This window comes from Carassius carassius, chromosome 13 (genome assembly GCF_963082965.1).
Source record: "Carassius carassius chromosome 13, fCarCar2.1, whole genome shotgun sequence".
Taxonomy (NCBI): domain Eukaryota; kingdom Metazoa; phylum Chordata; class Actinopteri; order Cypriniformes; family Cyprinidae; genus Carassius; species Carassius carassius.
Genome location: NC_081767.1, coordinates 17,999,608 through 18,027,281, shown reverse-complemented (window position 1 = coordinate 18,027,281; position 27,674 = coordinate 17,999,608). Strand labels below are relative to the sequence as shown.

At 37.8% G+C, this 27,674-nt stretch overlaps 1 protein-coding gene and 1 long non-coding RNA gene across 5 annotated transcripts in view; both read right to left on the bottom strand.

Annotated features, from left to right (window-relative positions):
- LOC132156010 (galaxin-like) overlaps window positions 1-27,674 on the bottom strand; it is a 213,322-nt gene that overhangs the window by 6,059 nt on the left and 179,589 nt on the right. The window lies entirely within an intron of this gene.
- LOC132156015 (uncharacterized) lies at window positions 195-26,639 on the bottom strand. 3 transcript variants are annotated; one of them, XR_009437378.1, is made up of 5 exons: window positions 26,591-26,639; window positions 1,019-1,046; window positions 769-866; window positions 516-650; window positions 195-359 (listed from the first exon to the last, which is right to left on the bottom strand). It is a non-coding gene; the product is annotated as an uncharacterized LOC132156015 (long non-coding RNA). The 3 variants fall into 3 exon arrangements; XR_009437376.1 differs by having other exon boundaries at window positions 769-863; XR_009437377.1 differs by lacking the exon at window positions 26,591-26,639 and having other exon boundaries at window positions 769-863; window positions 1,019-1,155.

Below are 27,674 nucleotides of genomic sequence, written 5' to 3'. Positions count from 1 at the left end.
TCAGAATCTGTGAAAAGAAGATTCACATTATAACCTACTAAAACAAATGGCAAATCTATTACTGTTTAACTAAAAACACATGAATATATTACAGAGTAAAATATGTCTTTGTTCCACTTTTAAGTCACTTGCACCACATTTATTTAATTATTTATCTAGTAATCAATGTAAGAGCTGTATACACACACCTGTTACTTTTGGACAGCAAGTTTCATTATAAGGCTTTACTTCTAGTGTAAGGTTAGTGCAGCAGTAGTGGGTTGTCATGTCATACGTTTTATTTCCACAACAAGAATGATTTTCCTTCCATTCAAGTATTATGTCATCACAACACAAATGAGTCGTTGTCAGGTACATGACTGTAAATAAGTGTAAGAGAAAACTCATCATAAAAGAAGTCATCCTTGATCTAATAGTATAAAGATCAATAAATCTCAACAAAATTTCTTTAGCATGCAAAAATGTGTCAAATATGAACAATGTGGCTGTAAAGCTGCATGAAGTACATCAGCTACCTTTGCCACAGCATTTCATGTGAGTGCTGCTTCGTGTCAGTATGCTGCCACCACAGCAAATCTCGTTAAGGGGATTGTAAGCTACAGAATCACAGCAGTCAGCCACCAGCTGGCTTAATCCTAGGGTTAAATTTCCTGCAACACAATGAAATATGTGTTCAATCATTGCTTAAGTCCTAAACTTGCGGTGAATCATATCCTACTTTCAGTGACTCAGCAACCACAAACTAACATCTTCAAGTGTCTATACTACCATTGCAGCAGGAACTTTCTGAGATCTTGTAAGACACATTTCCACAACAGTGCAGATGTTGGCTGCCTTCCATCTCTCCACTGAAACCTGCATTGCTGCTGACATTATAAAGACATATCACTCAAATATTCCTTTTACCAAATCATTCTGTTAATTTAATGTTAATGTAGATTTAATTGATTTATGATAAAATGCATATGTAAAAATAATACAAATCCAAAAACTCTTATAACGGTGTTGAGAGACTCACTGGCTCCCTTTGTCGTGATGGCAAAATCCTGAGGAACAAAGAGATGATTCATTATGACATGTAGTAACTAGTCTCCTGTGGACAAAAATGATAGTAAGCTATGAGTTCTGACATTAAAGTCTAACTCAATCTGACATCACATGGCACAGCTGATTGGTTCTCTCCTGTATTGGTAGCCAATTGCTGCTCAACATTAAAATATATGACTAGAGCTTGCTGTAGTAGTGCAGCTTGCTTCAGAAACTCTCCACATATTCTATGGGGTTATTTAATGTACGTATGTTATATGTGCAGCAGCAATATTTCTAACATGTTCACAGAAGCATGTTGTGGATGTATTGGTAATAGCAAGTCTCAGTACTAGCTCTGCCGCAGTAGCAGCAGCGTAGCATATCTTTTCCGCCAAGACCAAATACATTAACATTGTCATGTTCATTACCATGCCAATTTTTCAGAGAGTTATCATGAAAGAATTTTTTATTAATATTATTTTATAATGGTCTCTGAGGTTTACTTATATTGTTATTGTGATTTTACATAAACAAAAATAAAATCATAATTTAGAAGTAATAGGCTATCTTATATATCTTATATATTTTAAATTCTGTTTTTGAGCCTCTTTGCAGAACTGTGTTTTTATAGGCGGGCCGCATTCAAGACTTGCAAGTAAATGCCCACTATGATTAGATTACTGCTTCGCTTCTTAAAATAATAGATTGATGCTGTTGTGACATGCTCTAAAACAACCCAGTCTCATGGAAACTTCATACCACGGAGTACTTTTCTGCAACACTGGTTTTACATACCTTACTGAAAGTTTTGCCACAGTATCAAAGAGAAATGTCCACTGAGTGATGCTAAAACATGGGTTCAATACATGATACATGTTTTTATTACATTTTTCTAGGTAAGTATTGTTGTGTTTTTATTAAGTTTCGTATGGTACATATTGACGAATTCAAATATCTGGGGACTGTCACTAAAGTTAATGCTCTATCGTTTTGGAAATATGCGCAACACCAAACTTAACCCTGAACCTACTAGATAATAAATGCTAATAAATGCAAAACTGTGCCATTTCGACTTCCTTACATGCAGATTTGAACTGCTTTTTCTAATTGTGGTTACATGGCATTCAAACCTGCTCCGACTTCAGAACTCCTTGCCCCCAGGTAAGTATTTGCCATGAGACCACGTTGTTTAAAAACAACATGGGTAATTTGGGTTAATAATGTATAAATACTCAGTAGGGTGACCATATGCGCCATTCATACGGGACACGTCCCAGCCAGGATTTTAATAATGCCTAAAACATCCATGCGTGTGGGAAGGTGAGATCTAGAGAGAATGATCAAATCGATGCAGATATGGTTACGTGTTTGTTTGTTCGATTGATTTGAAGCGTCGCTGCGCACAAATAAAAAAAACAAAAACAAAGTGCGCCACAATGCTTCAAGTCAAACGATCGAACAAACACGTGAAAGCGATTTGAAAGCATAAGGAGCCGTCTGCTCTGCTCTTTATAGCTCTCATGAATGTTACACAACGATCAACCTGCACAGTGCAAATAGCCAAAACCTGGATATTTTAGGCAATATTAAAATCCTGGCTGGGACGTGTCCCGTATGAACGGCGCATATGGTCACCCTAATACTCAGTATATATCAAACAGTCTGGAACAGAAAATGCAACAGTGGTAACATGTTTACTCACACTTATGTGTTGCCACATTACTATTGGATCCACTCTAGTCTCTAGTTCTGAAAAACTTTATACGGTCTTGTTTAAAAATGAATCTGTAGCAAAGTAAGCAAACATTCTGTGTTTTTAACTGACGTGATTGCTCATTTTAACCCGTGTTTACACCGGACGTGAGTGGTGTAAAGTGACTAGACAACAGAACCAATTACAATTGGCAATTCTGTCTGTTATGGATAGAGCACGAATTGGCACAACAAATCTCAGACACTAAACTGGTCATCCCACTCTATTTCCAACATTCAAGCATTCACACCACCTCTGACCTGAAAGAGAAATTGATTTGTGACATGTTGCAGCAGTGTTTGCGTCCAAGATGTTAGTATCACAAGAAGGGCAATTCAAAGAAGATTTTCACAACTTATTGCTTTCTACACAGTGTCTTGTAGTGTCCTCTGTATGGAGTAATCCTGTGTTTGTGTCTGTCTAGTATTTCCTGATATTTTATAGGACTTTTATAATACATGTGTCAAAAGATCAAGGGAAATTTGATTTCAGTTTCATATTACATTCCTAATTCAAGTTCTTGGTCTTATTATAAACAGTACATCAGTGCAAACTATTTGAAATCTTGAATAAAAATTCAATAACTTGATCTGCCTTTCATCTAAGGAAATCACTTTATTTTTACTGATGTCATCATAATGACTTGAAATAAAAGGATGAGGAGCACACAATTTACTGTTTTTCTAAATTTCCATCTGGCTACATTCTAGTACGTAACACCAACTTTTCACAATTCCTGAGATGCAAAAATCCCTTCACATTTTTAGTAAGAAAAGTAGGTTATGAACCACATTCCATGTTGACTTTAAAGGATCATAATTAACTAACAAATATAAACTGTAAAAAACCCCCCCGCCAATTTCCAACAGTAAAATACTGTTATTTCAATAGACAGTTTAATCCTGTAAATTAACAGACAAAGGCCCATAGATTAATCACTTGCAGTAAATTTGCAGCATGTAACTGTAAACCCGTTAGCGCCTGTTTTTTTTTAAAAAACAGCATGGTAAACGAGATCACTGCACAACTCGCCTCTTGCCTTCACCTCTGTTGTATTAAAGGACACGGTTCAGGGAAAGTTTGGCTTTTTGTTGTTATTTCACTATGTTTCCCCCAACTTGTAAAATCACGTCTTTTAAGAGGTATTTGTAATTGTGCTACTTGATGCGAATTGCTTTTTGCAGGCAGTTCTTAATGGGTCTGTAATACTTCGTTATAAGCTTGATTTTTCTTTTGTAGAAATCTTTAAATCTACATCTATTTCTGATTCATGATGCTAATTTTAGATACCAGATTCATGCATGTAAATGTTATTCACTAAAGTCACACCACGCAATATAATCCACAAAAAAAAAAAGAAAAAAAGTTTGATTTAATGGTGGAAGTACCTACTCGTATTTTATCTAGATTTACATGTAGGCCTAACATATGCAAGAGTAATATTCAAAAAGTCGAAGAGGTCGTTACTGAAACGCAAGGCGGTGGCAGATATTTTTTACTGCTTTTCAGCGCGAATCACGTTTTGCAGACAGACCTTGAGAGTCAACATTTCTCTAGCCAGTCTTCTCAGACTAATTATTTTCTTGGTCAAACAGGTAATAACCCGAAATAAATAGTTTTATTATTTTTATCTTATACAGGAATCATTCATTGCATGTAATGGTGTTTGTATTTTATTTTATTATTTTATTTATATTTCAGGGAACACATGATAGGAGAAAATTGTTAGCCTGAATGCAATGTAAGTCGCTTTGGATAAAAGCGTCTGCTAAATGCATAAATTTAAATGTAATTTTGTACTTCCAAGATGGCAAACAACGCTAAGATTAGGTAAGTTTAACTACATGTATTCTTGCAAACTTTGTATGCACTCAAGCATTATCTGTGCATTTGTGAGCCACATGCGAGTACAGAGACATGTTTCCAATATAACAATGGAACAAAATGAGGCTCCAAGTATGGAACAAGATGACAATGCAGAAAGTTTTGATGAAGCACTGTTTTTGAGACATCTTGCTTTATTGTATCTTAAATTGCAATTTAAATGTCTACTTCCATAATCTGTAATTCAAACAATCATTAGTCAATTTCAAGAAATTCATGACATGAGTAAGGAACATCTGCTTTTCAAGTTAAGAGACAGATTGGCAGTAATACAGCTTCCTGAAAGGCATACACAGTATGTGCCATTGATGGTGTTTTGCGTAGTGATGACCTCTTTCAAACTTAAAAGTCACACATACTTAATACTGACCGAAAACGATTAACTTACTTCAAAAATAATTTTAACCATGCAGCACCAGTTCCGGTTTGTCTTGGAGAAAATGAGACCAGCAAAGAGTGCTTTGCACAATATGTTCCGAACAAAGAAACAATAAAGACAGTGTTACAAATTGACACAGTAAGGGAACATCACAAACAAATGTACTATAATGTTCCTCGTAAAGATCTTTTTCAGGACATCTGGGATGGCAACAGCATAATAGAAATTAGTTTGCTTAGAAATGACCCCTCATCTTTTGGCATAATTCTCTACCAGGTTGCATTAGAAGTTGCCAAACCTCTTGGTTCTGGTAGAAAAAAAAAACACAAGTTGCTCTGTGTATATCCTACCCTTACAGACATCACTCCACATCATAGGTCTAGCACTGAACAGATGCAACTTGTTCTTATTTGCAGAGATCAGGATTTGGGTAAAGCAGGATTTTTGGGCAAGAAACTTTTTTTCCAGTCACTCATCAAAGACCTCAAAGTTCTTGAGGTAAGTGGTGTTATTTTGCCTGATGGACAAGTTTTCTTGGGAACATTAACTGCAATTTGAGGGGACAACCTGGGCTCATACTATATTGGTGGATTTGTAGAGAATTTCACAAAGCGTTATAAATTTTGCAGATACTGCAACATTGACAGAGAAACATTTAGAGAAGATCCTCTGTCTAAAGGTACTAAGCGCACCGTTGAGTCATACAAAGAGCAAACTGAGAGTGAAGGTGCTTCAAGTGCAGTTGAAGAGATCAAATTTGACACTTTGTTCCGTCACTTTGATGTATGCCAACCGGGATTATCAGCCTGTCTTGGCCATGACATATTTGAAGGTGTTGCATCATATGATGTAGCCTTATACATAAAACACTTTGTGACAGTGGATAAGTAGTTCACTTACCAGGAAATAATCTGAGAATAAGTCAGTTCTCATACTTTGGTAGTGATGCTAATGACAAACCTGTTGAGGTTGCTTCGGGTGGGGATAAACTTAATGGCCATGCAGTGCAAAACTGGTGTTTACTTAGGATGCTTCCAGGTTTGATTGGAGATAAGATTAAATGTCCAGCTGAAAATGAGGTATGGCAGCTTGTGTTACAGCTTCGACAAATAGTAAAGGTTCAGTAGACTTGTTGCTTTAAATGAATGGTTGTTGTCATGGTGTAAAGAACATAAACTGCTATTTGTTAATAATTGGAATCTTTTCTGAGAGCGTCCTAGGCTTTTTCACGCTGATGGTCCACACCCCAGCAGAGTTGGAGCGGAGCTGCTCTCAGACAACATCTCCAGGACACTTCGCTCTATAGTAAGCCAATTCTCAAATAACAATTATGATGACTTTTGTTCTGCACGCTCAAATGATAGAAGTACTTGCATTGTCCAATCTATTAAGACTGTGTTAGAAATACAATAGCGAATGTAGATTATTTTGCCTCTAACACTTCAGTTTCATCCATCGCACCCAAAGATAAACTGCAGTGCGTTACAACTATAGGACAGGAAGAACTAAATAAACTTATCTCTGAATCTAAACCAACAACATGTTTATTAGATCCTGTACCAACTAAATTACTGAAAGAGTTGTTACCTGTAGCCGAAGAACCACTTCTCAATATTATTAACTCGTCGTTATCTTTAGGTCACATCCCAAATCCATTTAACCTCTTAGCCTGCACCCCGATGCCCTCGTCCTGAAAGCTGGCCGTTATTAAGCCTCTTATTAAGAAACCAAAACTACATCCTAGTGAACTGGTAAATTATAGGCCTATTTCAAATCTTACATTTATGTCTAAAATTTTTGAAAAAGTGTCTGCTCAATTAAGCTTCTTATCACCATAGCACAGAAACTGCACTTGTTAAAATTACAAATGACCTGCTTCTTGCGTCAGATCAAGGCTGCATCTCATTGCTAGTTTTACTTGGTCTTAGTGCTGCGTTCGACAACATAGATCATGACATTCTCATAGATCGATTACAAAACTATACAGGTATTCAAGGGCAGGCTCTAAGAAGGTTTAGATCCTACCTGTCTGATAACTACCATTTATCACCTGTAAAATATGGAGTGCCACTAGTGTTAATTTCGTCAGACGAGACGAGACGAAATATATTCGTCAACAACCTTTTTTTTCATGACTAAGACGAGACGATGACAAGACTGCACCACTGTCCAAAAACGCTGACTAAGACTAAATTAACATGCATTATTGTTGACGAAAAAAGACGAGACGAAAATGTTTTGCATAAAATAAAAACTAAGATAAAATCTCTCTTCATTTTCGTCTACAATCGTCTCTGCTTTTTCATCATCTTGTTACGCCTTTAAAAATTCAGAACGAGTTTGCGGCTTCCCGTTGTTGCTCAAGTTACAGGTCTCACGCCTGTTTCACACCGCAAGCGTGAGCGGCGCACGAGCAGCGCGTATTTTTTTCGGCGTCCATGTTAATCAATGAGTGCATTCACACCGGGACCAGGAGCAGCGCGTGAGCGGCAAGCAGGAGCGTCGCGTGAACAGCAGTGAAGCGGGGGTTTCGCCGTCCGGTCTATTTTTGCTGTGCTGCTCACGCTCAATTAAAGTGAAAGCAAACTTTTGATGGAAAAATACATATGATTTTACACAAAACTTGTTCAAAATGCACAGAATAAGCATGTCAAGAGTTTTAACAACAATGACAATGTCTAGTGTTTTAACAATTATGCCAGAAAAGAAAATTAAGTATAACAAATATGTATTTACCCATTTAAACTTTTTAATTCATCGTTTTGGGTGAAAGTATGGTGTATTGTTATAGAAACAAATGTTTAAAGAATTATACACATTGTTTGAAATGGTTATATTTTCTGCCGAACACGCTTTGCAGCCGCTGCTGTGATGCTGTACTTATACGCTTCCAGTGTGAATACTCGCGAGAGTCTCCTGCTGCAGTGACGATGTAGTTGCGCGGACGCGCTGCTCGCGCACCGCTCACGCATGCGGTGTGAAACAGGGGTCATACTCCTGTTGCTGCCAGCCTGTGGCTGCAACACAAAACTGCTGAACGCACAACACCCAAAGCGAACACGAGTGATGAGCGAGCGACGACGACATGCTAGGTCGAAGGAAGAGGCTCGATATTTGTGTGTTATAGTTAGCAGCGGTCTGTTATCAAGAAATAAAATAGTGTGTGCGTAAAAAGAATTTGTCCACACGCCGCTCAAAAAATACAAAATAAAAAAAAATTCCTGAGCGCAAGTCCACCGTCTAGGCAGGCTTTTTGTGTTAAATTATATTTCCTGTTGCTGCGCAGGCTCTTTTATTGTATATGACAGCTTATGTCCCGATGACCGGTCTTTGCATTACGATTAAAAGCAGTATCAATAAAGTAAAAAAAATGTGATCAGGTTAATCATTTGTGAATGTGTCTCCTAAATCAGAATTTGAAAACCAGACACATTTAACATTTGCATCCAACAAAAATCATTCAACAAGTGTATTTTGTCAGGTAATTATGACATTTAACCAATGTTTGAGATATGTGAAACACTTTTTTTACTGAAATTTTTATCAGTAATAATGTGTTATTTTAAAAAAACACAAAATTTTTTTGACTAAAACTAGACTAAAATTAAAAGACTTTTAGTCGACTAAGATACCTTGAGTTTTCTTTTGACTAAAACTAGACTAAAATGACGAGACTTTTAGTCGACTAAAACTTGACTGACAAAAAAAGATATGTGAATGACTAAATATGACTAAAACTAACAAGGACATTTGGAACAAGACTAAGACTAAGACTAAATTAAAAATAGGTGACGAAATTAACACTAAGTGCCACAAGGATCCGTCCCATCTCCCCTTGCTGAGGCTGCTGAGGCTGGGTGCAGGACTTGGTAAGTTTCTTCACATGCGTTTAGTGTGTTGTAATTACATTGCATTTAGCAGACCCTTCTTGCCCAAAATGACAAAGTAATTAACTGTGACTGTTTCGTAAACACTAGATTGTACGAGATGTTCAATGTACACAAACGTTTCCAACATGTTTTAATGTAGGCTAAAGCGGTGTAAGTTTAGGTATTTAGTTGTAATTAGATTTTATCCCAAGGATACGTACTGTAACAGGTTTTTGTGTTGGGGGCTCCAAAGCGGACGAACCAGTTCTGGGTTGGCTAGGGTAGTTAAATGTGTGATTCCAAGATGTAAATGTCCTGGTTAGATTAAAATCATTAACAGTGTGAATGCAAGGTGTATGAGATTCAGACGAGCCTGCAGACTGATGCTGTGTCCATTTCGGTAACCTAAAAAACGATTCCTATGTTCCTATGTTTTCCATATGTATCGTGTGAGGTACTGGAGCAGTTTTTAACGCAGCAGTGACTTCCAGGCATGGTAAAACATTGTAGAATTACGAGAACCTCCTCTACTACCGAGTTAACAACACATGTAAACAATCATGTTTTGCAACCGGTGTCCTGCCAACATGGTGGAGAGGGTGGTTATCGAGGGGAGGTGCTCTGTACTATGACGACAACTCCTCACTCTCAATAGTGGCCGGGGGCGTGGTCAACACGGACAAATAAAGGCCGGTCTTAAATAAAGGCCGGGGGGAAAATTTGTGCAGCAGAGCCAGATAACAAACGTACACTCCCACTGCTGGAGCGTTTCTCGTTCTTGAGTCAAGAACCGGTTGCATCGGTTTTCAGATCACCAGTACACTGAACCGAGAACCGTTTCTGTCAGACGCTTCCTATTTAAGAACTGAGGATCTGATGATACTGCGCATGTGTAATTCAGCATGAAGCAGACTGACACAGAGCGCGTCTGAACCGAATTGATTCTTTTGGTGATTGATTCTGAACTGATTCTGTGCTAATGTTATGATCTCTGTCCTCTGGAAGGCTATCGCTTTTAATTTAAAACGGGTTATTTAAAACAATTACTTATCAAACAGATGGAATAGAAATAAAGGCCTGCCTCTAATAAAAGCCTGCTTCAAATAAAAGCCTTTTACCTTCTGCAGTTCAGGTAAATAAAGGCCTGAAATTCCTTTATTTGAGGAATTACGGTAATTATGAACTTGTTTATGTGTTTTTATTTTTGTTCTCAGTATTTTAATAGCATTTAATGATTATGAACATAAAAGCATTACAAAAAATATTAAATACCATCGATGAAACCACAAAGCTGACGCGGAGGTATGTATAACGGCAATATAAAGTAATTTTGAGTGTTATTGGTATTAATATTATTTTCTAAAATAAGGTACGTGTAATATAAAAGTACATATGGCAATGTTTTTGCAACAGCTCCAAGTCTCATGCGCAGTGTATAGGCCACTGTCCAAATCCATTCACTTATTTATTTGTTCACTTTTAGACACGGCAGCTGACCCTCTGCACCACTGGAGCTGACTACTAAGCATTGTCTTTTGTAGTCTTGACTATCAGAAAATAACACGTTTGGTGGGTAATATGTATGTTTGCATGAATAATAAACAACTGATAAAATTATCCACCCCATAAATATAGTATTAACAAACTTTGATGCAATAAATAGGGTATCATTTGAAAATTAGCATCCCTCCAAAAACATCTACATTTCTGTCTCTTTTCAAGTGTTCAAGAGTATTTAATTAGTTGTATTTATAGGGGTTATTATAGCACAATTCTTTAATAAGGGGGTTATAATAGAACCCCCCTGGACCTCACTAATTTTCAAAGCCTGGCTACGGCCATGAGTACCACTATTTTAATGATGTATTTACAACATTTCTAGACCTTGACCGTGGTAGGACCCATGCTGTCTATGCAGGGTCAGAAAGCTCTCAGATTTCATCAAACATATCTTAATTTGTGTTCCGAAGATGAACAAAGGTCTTACGGGTTTGCAGCGACATGAGGGTGAGTGAGTAATGAAAGAATTTTAATTTTTCAAGTTACAGTGAACCAAGCTCAGCCTCTCATTTGTCAAGTTCAGCACGTGACAGTCAAGGTTGCATTTTCCTCAGAAAAAGCCAAACCAAGTACATCCTCTCCACATACTTTTATCATTTCCAAGACATGGCCCACAACTTTCCAGTCCCATGGGATCAAATGCCACCACAGATCCAATCGGCTATTTCTGCAGGCAAGAGGCCTACGTAGATGGTGGGAGTCCTAGTGGACGAAATGTGCAAATATGAGCTTTGCCCCATGTGTTCTCAGTGTCTAACGCTCTGCCAAAATATTGTTAGGCAATACCCTAACAGCTTTGCAGACCAGTTTCCAAATGGTGCTTTAATAGCAGGAGGGTATACATCACTCTTAATGCAAGTAAAGATACGTGTGGAAAATCTTAACCGTGAGAGCAGTTTTGCCAATCATAGAACCATGCCGAAGTCTGGATGCAAACGAGGACCCAATAGCCCTGTGAAGTTTGTTCAAAGCAAGCTTGTCATTAGCATCTGGTGGAATATAGACTGCAGTTATTATGGTGGGAGTGAATTCACGCGGCAGATAAAAATGTCTACATTTAACCATGAGAAACTCTAGGTTAGCTGAGCAGTGTCTCCCAACAATGACAATGTTCGTACACCAAGCTTTGTTAACATAAATACACAATCCACTGCCTATTATTTTGCCAGAGTCATCTGTCGTTCTATCTGCCTGGAGCGTGTAGCATCTGGATAGCTCAATAGCATTTTTGGGTACATCGATGTGTAGTCATGTTTCTGTGAAAACCATGACATTGCAATCCAAAAATCTCTTACTGTGGGTGATGAGAAGTCGTAACTCATCAATTTTGTTCACCAGTGATCGCAGATTAGCAAGGAAAATGCTGGGTAAAGAGAGCGGTGTTAGCAGTGTTAGCTTTAGCTTAGCTCTTAGACCTCCATGCTTCCCCCGACTTTGTTTACGATTTTGACGCCACCTGCAAGCACTTCCGCCAGGCAGGGTAGAATAAGTGCATACAGAGCAAGTGGCCCTACTTTTTAAACTTCTTAAGGGGGTTGCACACCAGACCAGAAGAGCAGCGTTGAGTCGTATCTTTAAAAATTCTTCTTTAAAATTTGAACACATTATTCTCTATGAGTTAGGGCTGTGCAATTAATCTAAAAACAGTTAGATTTCGGCCTCAAATGATCATGAAAATACAATAATCGAGATAAAACAATTATAGTGCCCCATTTTTGCAGCACTGCGCTTTCGTTCCTCCATGAAAGCCCAATTTCCCGTGCAAATCAGTAAAATCATGTAATATGACATTTGCATAATGGGACATGCTTTATTTATAAAAGTATATTTATTCATGTTTTTAAAAGCTTGAAAGAGAACTTTAGCTGCTCCTCAGGAAGAGATATGCGCCTAGATGGAACAGAACACGGACATGTAAAGTCATCTTTTAGCTCAAGGTGCGTGCCTAAATGCAAATACATGCAAAAATGTTTCAAAATGCTGTGCTTAGTGTTTATTAATGTATACCTTCATCGGTCATGTAATAAATGAACGTAAAGAGTTGACAATGAAAATACGTGTGTTACTGTAATTTGGATCTGTGCAGCTCTTAAAGGGTTAATTCACCCAAATATTAAAATTATGTCATTAATAACTCACCCTCATGTCGTTCACAGTTTTAAGATATTTTAGATTTAGTCTGAGCGCTTTCTGTCCCTCCATTGAAAATATATGTACGGTATACTGTTCATGTCCAGAAAGGTAATAAAAAAATCTTCAAAGTAGTCCATGTGACATTAGAGGGTCAGTTAGAATTTTTTGAAGCATCGAAAATACATTTTGGTCCAAAAATAGCAAAAACTATGACTTTATTCAGCATTGTCTTCTCTTCCGGGTCTGTTGTGAGCACACTGCAGTTTAGTGACATCCGGTTTGTGAACGAATCATTCGATGTAACCGGTTCTTCTTCAACCAGTTCACCAAATCGAACTGAATCGTTTGAAATGGTTCGCGTCTCCAATAAGCATTAATCCATAAATGACTTAAGCCATTAACTTTTTTAATGTGGCTGACACTCCCTCTGAGTTAAAACAAACCAATATCAAGGAGTAATTCATTTCCTCAAACAATACACTGACTGAACTGCTGTGAACAGAGAACTGAAGATGAACACCGAGCCGAGCCAGATAACGAATGAAAGATTGACTCGTTCTGGAGTCAAGGACCGTGTCTGTCGGATGCGTCTGATTTGTGAACCGAGGAGCTGATGATACTGCGCATGTGTGATTCAGTGTGAAGCAGACTGGATGCGTTCGACTTGAAGCAGGGCTACAGACGGCGATCAGCGAGAGCAGCCATTTGCAGTCGGGGGCGGAGTTGAAAACGGAGCAATCAAGTCGGACACTTTCTGCTCCCGTTAGTGACACTCACGTGGTGTTTGCATACTTTATGACAGATGAAGTGAATTAAATGCAATATTTTTAAAATACACAGACGTTTCAGAAACGTTTTCATGAGCAACAGAAACAACAGAAAGTTTTCACATACTGCTTAATACAGGACCATATTTTCAAGAATAAAGTTCAACATAATCATATATACTATTTAAATACTAATACAGTGGGGTATATATGCTTTTATCAGTGTTGTACGATAAACGTGACTCAATACATCAGTGCGACTACATTAAAAAAGCCATTATTGAAACTGAAAAGGTTTGTCTAACCCGAAACACACGTGATCGTAGTCACATGGTGAATCTTCCCAATCGTGAAACAGCTGTGTCATCATCAGTCCTCCTGCAGCTGCTCTGGAGAAACACCGGTGGCTGAGTCAGTCATGTGGCGTCAGCACGGTCTCAAGTCAGACAAAATTTTTTTAAACCGGCATGCACTGCTTCAAGTCAGACTGCGATCGGTTTGCGCAGTACTTCATGAAGTCGAACACACCTACTGACACACAGCGCAACTGAACCAAACTGGTTCTTTTGTTGATTGATTCTGAACGGATTCTGTGCTAATGTTATGAGCGCGGGTACACCAAAGGTTTTTTTATTTTTATTATATTTTATTAAATAATCGTGATTACAATATTGAACAAAATAACCTTGATTATGATTTTTATCATAATTGAGCAGCCCTACTATGAATGTACACACACTGGCAGCGCCATTCGGCATCTGTCCGCAGCCACCCAGCTATGACTACGGACGCTGCTCAAATTCTTGGCGCGCCACAGAGCATCATCTGCACAATTTTGTATTAAATAACATAATATTTGTTTCAAACCGTTGTTCATACATTATACCAAGATACCACTGCTGCAAAATACTACTCACATTAGCTGTACAGCTTGAATAAAATGTTAACATAATTAAATGTATAATAAACAAAGTCCTTTTAATCTTTTATTTTTGTCTCGAGACATTTAATACAGTATTTGCCTGTCGTGTTTACATTCAGTGTTGTCGACAGCCACCTACTGGATTTACCAGGTCACAACCATCACAACACAATTCAGGTCATTTAAATAGCGGAGTAGCGGGCCGCAAAAGATGAAAAACGAATTAACGACATAGGGAAATACCCAGAATTATATGCAACCAACCACAGAATCTTCAAAGACAACATGAGGAAGTCATAAACATGGAGGAAGATAGCGTTTGTCATCGGTTTTTCAGGTAAGAATACCTGAGTTTGACAAACTTATAATGACTTGCATGAAGTAAATGAGTCAATTAAAATGCTGTTGTCACCAAACAATGCTGAAATTGATCAAAATGAATGGTTTTTGCCAAAAATGACTGTCATAAATGGATTTAAAAATTATGCTGAAAAATGGTTGTCGCAAACAAAAATGACTGATGATGAGGGGGCAGAAAATGAAATTGCAAACACTGGTGACGCTCCTGTTATGGTCGATGCTCCTGTTACTGCTGATATTGCTGCTGGTCTATATGATATTGGTCCCAAAGACAGTATTTCCCAAGTGAAATCAAAGCACTCATGGTCATCACGGTCATCTAAACATTACTCACGGTCATCAAGGTCTTCTATCTCATCCAAGTCGTCTATTGCTTCTCTTAAAGTGCAACTTGAAAGTGAACAAGTGGAACTGGTTGTTAAAGCGGAAGCTCTTCAAAAGAAGCAAGCTCTTGAGAGAAGGGAAGCTACACTCAAAGCTGAAAAGGAGGAGTTTGAGTTAAAAACTAAGATGGCTGTAAATACAGCAAAGTTGAACCTTGTGAAAGGATACGAAATGCAACACGCTGTCTCTGAAAGAATGAATCAAAATGAGAACATAGAAACTGGATTGTCTCATCAGGCAACTGGAACAGTCAACTCTGACCATCATACTTTTGATGAGGATGCAGAACAATTAACACCTGTGTTCACACAACTGCCATTAATTTTGGAAAGGAACGTACCATACAATTTTCAACCAGTTACATCCACTCAAAGGAAACCTGCCCTACCAGCAAAGGATTTATCTGTTCGTTCAAAAATCCCCCCTTTTCAGACTCATTATGCACCTTTGGATCCCAATCACGTTGCACCTGCCAGCCTACCTCTAGTAGGTGGCAGTAGAGAACAGAGAAATGTTGCATCTCATCAGAATCCAAAGCCTTCTACTTCTCAAGCTCTACCAAATATTCAACATGCATATGCAGTACGTGGTGCAGATGCACGTAAAGCTGCTGACTGTTTAACACTTCCACAAGATAAACAATACCAACAACCTCCAGTGTTGCAAAACACAACCAAAAGGAATGAATTTGACGATGTCATGACTTTAATGGAAAAACAAAACAAAATTACAGAAACTTTCATTACACAACAAGGACAACATTCCTTACCATCATTTGTAATACCCGTTTTCAAAGGTGATCCTTTGAACTACCAATTCTTCATAAGAGCTTTTGATTATGGAATTGAAAAGAAAACTAAAAACGATCAGGATAGGCTGTATTTTCCGGAGCAATTTACAGCTGGTCAACCTAGAGAACTTGTGCGTAGTTGCCAATTCATGGATCGTGAACAAGGTTATACCAAAGCCAAGGAACTTCTCAAAAGACACTTTGGTGATGAGCACAATATTGCCACTTCATATTTGAATATAGTGCTCAAATGGCCATTGATTAGATCTGAGGATGCAGATGCATTACAAACTTATTCTGTGTTTCTCAATGGTTGTCTGAGTGCTATGTCTTCTGTTCAGTTCTTGGAAGAATTGGATCATCCAACTAACTTGAAGGCCATTCTCAGTAAACTGCCATATAAAATCCAAGAACGATGGCGAGTAAAAGCTTATGAATTACAGGAACGTAATGGCCGTAGAGCAACGTTTTCAGACTTGACAGACTTCATAACCCAACAATCTAGGATCTTGTCACATCCGTTGTTTGGAAGTCTGAATGCTACACAAGCGAGAAAATCCGAACCTGCACAGACAACAATGCTCAGAGAAAGAAGGCCCAGAGATGGATTTACTGGGTTTGCAACCAGTGCGGAGCCGTTGAGTAGCAGCAGTCCTGTAACACAAAATAAAATGGTGAAAGAGTGTTTGTTTTTCTGTGCAGATCATCATCTAAGCTCTTGCAAAACAGCTGAAAAGCAAAAATCATGAACATAAATTGGAATTCCTTCGGAAAAAGGGAGTATGTTTTGGATGTTTTGATGTAGGTCACATGAGCAAACATTGCCAAAGTAGGCTTACCTGTCATGTATGCTCTCTTAAGCATCCTACTATCTTGCACATCAATAAGACCAGTGTGCAGAAGAATGACGGGGCTATAGCCAATGTTCAGACCTACATAAGTCAAGCAGACCTGTGGAGAGAAACTGGGGCCGGAGACACGGCATGCAAGCTTGCCATAGTGCCGGTTAAAGTCAAACTAAAGAAAAGTGACAAAGTAATTTGCACACATGCCTTTATGGACCCTGGGAGCTCCGCAAGCTTTTGCACAGAATCCCTTCTGAGGCAACTGCAGACAACTGGAAAAAGGACAAGAATCTTCTTAAGAACAATGAAAAAGGAAAAAGTGGTTGATACATCTGTGGTGGCAGACATGGTAATCAGTGGACTGGACAATGATGACTTCTTTGACTTGCCGGAGATATATTCACACCCTGACATTCCTGTAAAGGCTGAAAATATCCCCAATCAGGAAGATATTGCTCAATGGGAATATCTCCATGATGTGAACATTCCACAGATAAATGCAGAAATTGGTCTACTCATCGGAAATAATGTTCCTAAGGCATTGGAACCATGGTGGATAATTAACAGCCAGGGAAATGGTCCCTATGCAATAAAAACAACTCTGGGATGGACAGTTAATGGACCACTCATGAAAAGCACATGGAAGGATGTTACTGCAAACAGAATTTCTGTAGTGAAAATTGAGGAATTGCTGCAGCAACAAATGAAAGTAGATTTCCCAGAGCGCCAGCAGGTGGAGCATTTGGAGATGTCTCAAGAGGATAAAATGTTCATGCAGTTGGTCTCTAACTGTGAAATTGCATGAAGGACATTACAGCATTGGACTGCCCTTGAAGGATGCAGATGTGGCATTTCCCAATAACCGCTGCCTTGCTGAGCAAAGAGCTATAAGTCTGACAAGGAAGATGTTGAGAAATAACAAATTCTATGAGGACTACAAAACATTCATGGCTGAAACTCTGAGAAAAGGCTTTGCAGTCCAAATACCATCAGAGGAGGAGCAAAAGAGGACAAATGAAGGATGAAAGTGATATATTCCTCACCACGGGGTGTACCACCCTAAAAAAACTTAAACTGAGGGTAGTATTTGATTGTGGAGCTACCTACCAAGGTGTGTCTCTAAACTCGCGACTTCTACAAGGCCCGGATCTCACCAACAATCTCATTGGGGTCCTCACTAGATTTCGCCAAAATCCTGTTGCCTTCATTACCGATGTTGAAGCCATGTTTCATCAGATGCATGTATCCGAGGAAGACTCGGATCTTTTGAGATTCTTGTGGTGGCCTGATGGGGACTTGGGTATGGCTCTTGAAGAATACAAAATGATCATGCACATCTTTGGGGCTACATCTTATCCAAGCTGTGTGACTTTTGCATTGCAGCAATGTGCCAGAGACAATATTGGCAAATTTGACCCAGATGTTACACACACTGTGCTCAGGAATTTTTATGTGGACGACTGCTTAAAGTCTGTGAATACCAAGCAAGAGGCAGTACAATTTGCAGGACAGCTCACCCAACTGTGTGCCTCAGGTGGTTTCACGCTGAACAAATGGGTTAGTAATAGCCAAACATTGCTTGCATCCCATTCAGAGCAAAGCTTAACTCAGGAGCTGAAAGACTTAGACTTGGACAAGAATGCACTGCCTATTGAAAGAGCTCTTGGAATTCAGTGGTGTGTGCAGTCTGACTCGTTTGTCTTCAAAATCCAACTCAAAGACGTTCCATTGACAAGAAGGGGCTTGTTGTCTATGATAAGCTCTATATATGATCTTCTAGGTATTTTGGCACCTGTCATCCTCGTTGCAAAACAGGTATTGCAAGAACTGTGTGGCTTGAAGCTAGGATGGGATGACCAAATACCTGAACATCTGGAAAAAAGATGGCTGACATGGGTCTCCAACCTGTCTCTATTAGAGAATGTCCAAGTCAGAAGATGCTTTACACCTGTGCAGTTTGGAGGCCTCATATCTGGACAGCTTCATCATTTTGCAGATGCAAGTGAGAGTGGTTTTGGCACTGTATCTTACCTACGGCTTGTAAATCATGAGCATGAGATTTGTTGTGCCTTTATCATTGGCAAGGCCAGAGTGGTGCCATTGAAACCTATTACCATTCCAAGGCTTGAGCTCACAGCCGCTGCAATGGCAATGCGAATGGACAAAGTGCTGCAAGAAGAGCTTGAAATCCCTTTGGAGCCTTCTGTTTTCTGGACAGACAGTACCTCTGTACTCAAATACATACGAAATGAAACATCTAGATTTCGTACTTTCGTTGCCAACAGAGTTGCCATCATCCGCGCAGCATCGGAAGTAACACAGTGGAGGTATGTCAAAAGCACTATAACCCCCTGCTGATAGTGCATTAAGAGGCTTGTCTGCAACACAATTCTTACAATCTACGTGGATACAAGGCCCTGCATTCTTGCAGCAACCAGAGGCAGAGTGGCCACAGTTCTCCAGAGATCACATTGACACAACACGATCCAGAAGTGAAAGTGTTCACTATCAGTATTTCCACCTTGGACGAATCTGCAAAAACAATCACAAAATTCATCACTCACTACTCAGACTGGCATCGTCTACGCAAAGCTGTTGCTTGGATGTTGATGATAAAGGAAGAACTGAAAAGGATTTGCAAAAAGAAAAAGGAAAGTAAAGAGCCACTTGAAGTGAAAGGATGCAGTAAAGGTTTACTGTGTGTGGAAACATTGCAGGATGCTGAAAAAGCTATAGTGCAATTCTGTCAATCTATGGAGTACAAACTTGAACTGGAATGTCTGACAAAAGGAATGACTGTGAAAAAGAACAGTCACATACAAAAGCTTACCCCTACTCTTCAAGACGGTGTAATAAGTGTCGGTGGAAGGTTGGTAAGGTCCGCAATGCCATCTGAAGCCAAGCATCCAGCCATTCTGCCAAGACACCATCATGTGACGACACTCATTATTAGGCATGCTCATGAAACTGTCGGACACAGTGGTCGAAACCTTACACTTTCACGTTTAAGACATAAGTATTGGATACCAAAGGCCAACTCTACAGTTAGGAATATGATCAGCAAATGCGTCCACTGCAGAAGAGAAAGCTGTGTCAGAGTTAAACAGTACACGTCGGACTTGCCTCAAGAAAGACTATCACCGGACAAACCAACATTTACCAATGTAGGCATCGACTACTTTGGACCTTTTGAAATCAAAAGAGGACAGACTACATTGAAATGGTATGGTGTGATCTTTACATGCTTAAACATCAGAGCTGTACACTTGGAAGTCGCCCATACATTGAACGCTGACTCGTGCATTAATGCTATACGGCGATTTATTGCCAGACGAGGTATGGTCAAGACCATCAGATCAGACAATGGGAAGAACCTCGTAAGAGCAGAATGAGACTTGCGAGAGTCCATTCAAGATCTGGACAATTCAAAGATCCATGCCGCATTGCTCAAAAGGGGCATATCCTGTACTTTCAACCCACCCACTGGATCCCATCATGGTGGAATTTGGGAAAGACCAATAAGAACTGTCAGACGCATTCTTAGAGCCCTGTTGCAAGAACAGGCTCTGGATGAGGAAGGATTGGCTACTTTACTATGTGAAGTTGAAGCCATAATCAATGACAGACCCATTTGCAAAGCTTCTGACGACCCTCTAGACTTGGAGCCTCCCACACCAAACCACCTCTTACTTCTCAGAGGAAAGCCTTCCCTACCACCTGGTGTATTCAGCTCAAATGACTGCAATGGCAAGAGGAGATGGCGCCAAGTGCAGTACATGGCAAATCTTTTCTGGAAGAGGTGGACAAAAGAATATTTGCCAGAGTTACAAGAGAGACAGAAGTGGACAACAAAACAGAGAAATCTTGCTGTTGGAGACATTATATTAATAGTGGATGACTCTGCTCCAAGGAACTCGTGGCTCATGGGCCGCGTAACCCGAACTTTACCAGATAGAAGGGGGTTTGTGAGACAAGTAGAGGTGCAAACCAAGACCAGCACCTTGATAAGGCCGATCTCAAAACTTGCCTTACTTCTGGAAGCCACTGACTGAGATTGACGAGCCTTCTTTCTATCTCTTTTTCTATCTCTCTGTCCCTCTCTTTTCTCTTGCTCTTTCACTTGACATTTACACTGATTTTTGATGAACGGATTTTTGATGATAGGATTTTTTATGAACTGATGCGTTGCGTCTATTAAAAAAAAAAAGGAGTGTGTTATTAAACTGGATGTACATTTCTGTAAATATTATCTGTCTCCTATAGTATGTTTGTAATTGTACTGTTTTTTCACAGAACAATTAGGGGCCGGTATGTTGGAGCCATACTTGCTTTCTTTATTATGGTTTGAGTCGAATTACGAAAATAATGTGTTTTGTTAACAATAGTTTGTTGTGGTTATGTTACATTTGTTTATATTCAGATTTTCTTGCTTTAATATTGCTTTGGTTTTGCTTTTCTATGAGTGCAACATGGAGGCGTGCGTTACTGAACCCGCCCACCAGCTAACAGGTGACTGTAGCACCTGTTTTATGGGTTCAATCTAAGACGGAGCTCAGGGTTTTTGAAAGTGATTTGTCGTGGCTAGCGAGGTGCAGCCGTATATTTTCTTTGACCACTCATTTATCCCGTAACCAACTTTGGATTATTCATTGAAAGCTCCATCACCCTCCTTGCTGTATGGTAGGACAATAAAACCACTGGAAATTCAGGTACAATTATTCACATGACATGCAATAAAAAACTTCAATGGAATGAAACAGACTCGAGGAATTATGTTTGAGCGCGTCAGTGACTGGCTGCAACATGAGTATTTCAACTTTTCTAGATTGCTCCAGGACTGATGTCATGTATTTCTATATCAAATAAAAAAATATTGTGTGGTAAAAAACAAAACTATTTAAGTGTGGTTGAAAAAAAAAAAAATCAAGGCACTTCAGTGTCTATAATTTTTACTATTTATTTTAAGTTAGCTAGCGCACTTTCAGCTATGAGTCCCATAATGGATGGTGCTGGCTAACAGGTTAATCAAAAGTCCATCTGTGCCCAGTTTAATTTGCTTACTGAAATTGATATACTTCATGCATTAGAGATGTCTATGGAAGAATGTGGAAAGGCCATTCTTGAGTATTTCAAAAGCAGACCAAAAGATAAAGTCATGAAGGATGTCTTGTCCCAGGCTGACAGTCTTGAGATTGCACACCTGGTCACCAAGCTTCTTCTGGAACATTTTGATGAGAGTGAAAGTAGATTGATGGCACATGCAGATGTGAGTGTTTATTTAAATATTTTGTTTGTTTAATTTTATTTTAAGAGTGTAATTCAGAATTTTATGTTCTCTTTTAGGTTTCTGCGACTGCAGCTGATGTTGAGAAAATGCAAAATCTACCTGCCAGCCCTTGTCTTATTCAGTGTGGTCAGTATGTCACAGCTAATGCTGGTAGTCGGTTACAAAGGCACGACTTTTAAAAGAAAGATTGACTCAAAATTGAAAATGTTCTCATAATTTACTCACCCTCAGACCATCAAATATGTCTATGACTTAATGTTTCATCAGAACACAGGGTTTTTTTTTTTTTTTTTGAGAAGGAAATCTGCGTTTTGCAGATGCATTATCTGGTGCCATCACATTTACAGTCAAAACAAGAGATTAAAGGTAGAATGACCATAAGCCACATGTCTCCAGTTAAACGGGTAATGTCTTCTGATTTGAAGCTCTGTTTGTATATAAAACAATCTTAAAAGAAGACCATTAAAGTAAGTGAATTATCAGTAAATTTTCATTTATCTCTAAACTATTACTTTGAGCATAATTGGGAACAAAGACATCCTGAGAACTATTTAAGATACAATCTAACTGAGAATTTAAAAAGATGGATAATTACCCTTGAGGGCCCTGTCATTTGTGAGGGTTTATACCCACGATTTCTGACTCCAGTAGCAACAGTGTTTGCAATGTACCACGTCTTTAACCTTCCGTATACAGAGGAGGCATGTGGCACATTGGAATTCATTCAAAGGTATTTTATTTACCTTTTACTGTGAACTGTAAATTGCTTTTTCCCCCTTTTATTACTCCACAATTTCAGCAAGTATATATTTAATCCATTAATTAAACTAAAAAAGGTAGACTGCAAGTTTTGTCTTTTACATTTTACTATTAATATACATGTATATTTATTAATACCCTTAGACGATTTGTCAGGATAAACCCTGGAAAAGGCTTGAAGACCAGCAGAGGCAAAGTCGTTAAAAGAAAACTCGAAAGCTACTGTCAACCCCAAAGCTGCATCCCTCCTAAAGAACCTCATCGATTTCGAATGGGATTTTGTCTATGTAACTAAACTTAATTGCTCCCTACCACTTACTTTTTCAGTGATAAGTGTATATTAACCCTTTGGAAATGTTTGTTTTTCTGCATTAATATTACCTAAAATTGCATCTGATCACATGCATAGACAAAACACAAGGTGATTCAGCTAAACATTCAGAGTGCTATGGGAAAGAAATGATTCCCTTGTTATCTTGATGACCCACAACTTTTTTTGTTTGTTTTTGTAATAGTAGTTCATGAGTCAGGACTGGAATCATTTTTCAGTTCTGTTTAAAGGGATAGTTTACCCAAAAATGAAAATTCTGTCATAATTTACTAATTTTGTTCAAAACCGTAAGACCTTCGTTCATTTAGGAACACAAATTAAGATATTTTTGATTAAATCTGAGAGCTCACTGACCCTCCATAGATAGCAAGGTTACTACGACAATCAAGGCCCAGAAAGGTACCAAGAATGCCAACAAATTAGTCCATGTGACATAAGTTTTTTTTTTTTTGCGCAACACAAGTATTCTTGTAGCCTGATAAAATTACGGTTGAACTACTGATGTCACATGGACTATTTTGTCGATGTTCTTGGTACCTTTTTGCACCTTGATAGTGTTATTAACCTTGCTGTCTGTGTAGGGTCAGAGAGCTCTTGGATTTCATCAAAAATATCTTAATTTGTGTTCTGAAGATGAATGTCTTATGGGTTTGGAACGACATTAGGGTGAGTAATTAATGACATTTTTGTTTTTGGGTGAACTATCCCTTTAACTGGTCAAGAAAAACAAATGACTCCTTAACCTCCATTACAAAAAATAAATTAATGAATAAACAAAACATCTTACAAATTTAACGTTTTCCAGTTAAAAAGTAAAGCTTAGTAAAGACATGGTAGAATTATGATTGTGTGTTGTAAGCTTAAAGACATAGTTCACCCCGTAATGAGAATTCTTTCATAATTTTCTCACCCTCATGCCATCATGGCAACCAGATAGACATAAATAAGGATTTTTAATGAAATAATCCATGAGAGTCCATAAAATGCCTTTAAATGGCTGCCACTAGTTCAATGCTTAAAAAAAAAGAAAGTGTGACCCCATCAGATATATCAAAGCCAAATACAAGTTAACTATAAATTATTGCTTTCGTTGATTGTCAAATAAGCACTTACATTGACGTAAATGCATTGGGAAGCTTACATGGCAAGCACAAAGGACTGGCACAAATTTCACATGGCACTTACATCAGAAGAAATTATTTACAGATAAGAGTTAAAAAAATATTTTTTCACTGCTATTGTTTGGCTTCACATTAATGTCACGATCACTGTTCATGTTTTTTAGATGTGAAACGAGTGGCAGCCATTTTATGAACATCACAGCTTTTGTGTTTATCTTAAAAAAATAATAAATACACTGTGCATATGAGTGAGTCAATTCTGAGATTTCTTTAAGTGAACATTGTTTTTTCTCTGTACCTGTGTCTGTTATGAAGATAAGATGACATTTTATGACCAATCAATGCAAAAAAAAAAAATCAACCAATTTCGAAGGGATCACTTGGCTTTACTTCCCAATGTGTTCTCAAACGTACCCATTCAGCATAAACATTTATTCATGCACAGTCCCCAACATTCTTGCACTATACACACATGCACATCTACAATATACTGATGCTCAATCACTTAATTATACATCACTCCTTTCTGGCTAACTAGAAAACCCTATCACTTTTACACACAGCTTAACTGTCTGGTCTTGTCTTGACCTGCTGTTCTGTTAAGATTGTGTTTTGTCAGTTTTCCTCCTCTACTGTAACAAAAGATTAAAAAAATAGTTCATTAACCAGCATATTCATTTTCAAACAAAATTTTAAAAAGTGTTTCCAGAGTGTATGAGCACTAGCTTTTGCTATGTGCTATATTTTGTCTCTCAACATTTCTAAATATTTTCTCTCTCCAGACCCGGATGTCCTCTCAGGCCAGAGCCATCGGAAGCTGGAGTGAGAAATGTTTTGCCTCGAAGGTTTTTTTCAGCTATTGGTTTGGTTAACGTGTTCCTCTCAGACTTGCACTTAGTCTGTCTGTCGTGCCAGATTAAAAAAAGAAAAAAGTGGAGTGTTGGCTGTTTTTTTCTCTTCTCTCTCTTTTTTTTACTCAGTGGTTCCTTTAATTGCACTTTTTCCCTGTGACAGTGCTTTTATTGTTAAACATACTGTAAAATGTTAATACTGTTAAAAGATTGTAATAACAGCCAATATAACAGTTCTTTTAGTTTTTTTTAACAAATGGCAAATGAAGCACTATATCAGTCTATTTCTCCTTTATTTTTTTCCATTGAGTAAGTATACTAGAGATAATAGCATATCAGATAGTAGAGTAAATAGAAAATAACTTGTATTATATTTCACAAATATAACTGTAGCCATTACTGTGAAATTACTGCACAGTTTTAAAATGTAAAACAATAATGAAAGTGTAGCATTATGAGAAATTGCTGGAACCATTGCTTCCAGTACTTCACTGTGAAATTAAAGCACAGCCGTAAAACAGAAAACAGTACTTAAACTGTAAAATGAGAGTACATAGCTAGAACCATTGCTGCCAGTATTTTACTGTGAAATTACAGCACAACTTTAAAATGGAAAAACGGTGCCAAAATTATAAAATTACAGTAAATGGCTGGAACCACTGCTGCCAGTATTTTAATGTTAATTTACGGGGAATCTTTTTACAGTGTATGACTTTTTGTTTTCTGTGGAGCATGGATATATTTTGAGTTTTTTTTTTCCATCTATACAAAGTAAGTTATTGAATGAATTAACAATTTGAACTATTTCCCACAGAAGTTTGACGTACGGGTTTATTTTTGACAACGATAAGTAAATTATGAAAGGGATTGTCATTTTTGGTGAACTATAAGCTACCTTTAACCTAAAACCATGAGAAAGTAAATTTGTATTTGTATACTTTCCCCTTATGCCCTTTTAATAAAATAATAATAATAATTCCAATATCTTACTTTATCTTACTTTTATAAGTGTGGTTACTAGCCATTAAATGGTACTGATGCTATTAGACTTCTTAATGGTTCTGGAGAGTGCGTCTATCTGGATTCTACTAAAAACCATTTATGAAAAACTTAGGCCTACTACAAATGGGGCCCACTCTAACTGCAAAAACTGCCTAATACATAAAAGCACGAAAAAAAACCCCACATAAGTCAACAGATTACATTAAAAAAAGAATTAAATGTGGTAATAAGAGAAAAACAAAAAGAAAAAAAACTTTGCATTGGTTCACTTTTTTATGGTAAAAGGGTGGTTGATAATTGTCAAAGATAAAAAAAAAAATGAATTGTCTGAAAAAGGGAGTAAGAAAGTAACTCTGCCCAGCAGTACATTCAACAAAAAATATATGTAAAAAAAAAACCTTGCATGCAAACACACACAGAGTTTGTTCATCTAACTTGTAACTCCACACCAGTGGTATAAATATATAAATATTTAACAACAAACTGCTTTAAATAAAACATTACTATTAGTATCAGGCTCACTCAATAGTAAATGTCTAAAGTATAATTATAATGTTTCCTTACCTTGTGCAGAGTATGTGGCAAAAATACACAATACTGTCACTACACCTTTAATAAAAAAGAGAAAGTTATAAAATATAACTTAAAAATAATAAAAATAAACGTACAATATATGCAACCCAGAACTTTAAAAATGTGCTGTCGTACTTGCAGCTGCTCTTTTGATCTCCATTGTGTATTCCTATTCAGTGGAGCTTGAAGATTCCAAGGATGAGAATTTATGTACCCCAAAATAAAACTTTTCCTCCGCCTTTTCAAGTTGCATCATAGTAAGGAGGGACCACAGATTGTGATGCCAAAAAGCATGTGAATGAAGTAACATGTATTGACCTGATAATACAGTGAATCAATTCATTCTACAGATGTTTGGCACAACTATAGCATCAGTGCATATAGGGTTGATTAGTCAACTGCAAAGTCAGAGATCCATATCATCACACTTTAGTAATTATTTCTAAAAATATTTTTACTATTAGTATAATGTAAGGTGCTTTAGAGAAGTGGTTGTACTAGGATGCATCTACCTGCATACCCAATACAAACACGTTCACTGCAATCATCATATATATTAGTGATAAAATAATTATCAATAATAATGGCTATTTGATGGAGGTGATTACATTTCTGCTGGATTTTTTTTAATGAGATGGCATGGAGGGGACCAAGAAGCAGTTGGGGGGCCCAGGAAAAACATAAATAAATACTGTCAGTATAAGGGTATGTGGGGTAATATTCTAAATGATCATCTAAATTTTGCATCATTTATCATCTGTAATACAATGGTGTAACCACTGAATGGATTTATAGCCCTATATTTAAATATATAGATAGGTGTGTATTCCACCTTTGCTTAAGTTGGTTTTTGTTTTTATTGTTATTTGTTAATTTGAAGTATCAGTCTTTGCATTCTTATTACAGCCAAATCAAGAGGCAGGGAAAGCATTTTGTTACTTGTTCACTGCGTTCAGGGAAATATTTCAGTTTAATTGATTGTTTTCATATCATGGATAGAGATATGCTCAGCTTGATCTGATCTACTGATTATGTTTTGTTACTGAAAGAAGGTCTGTATTGCGCAAGGACAGAA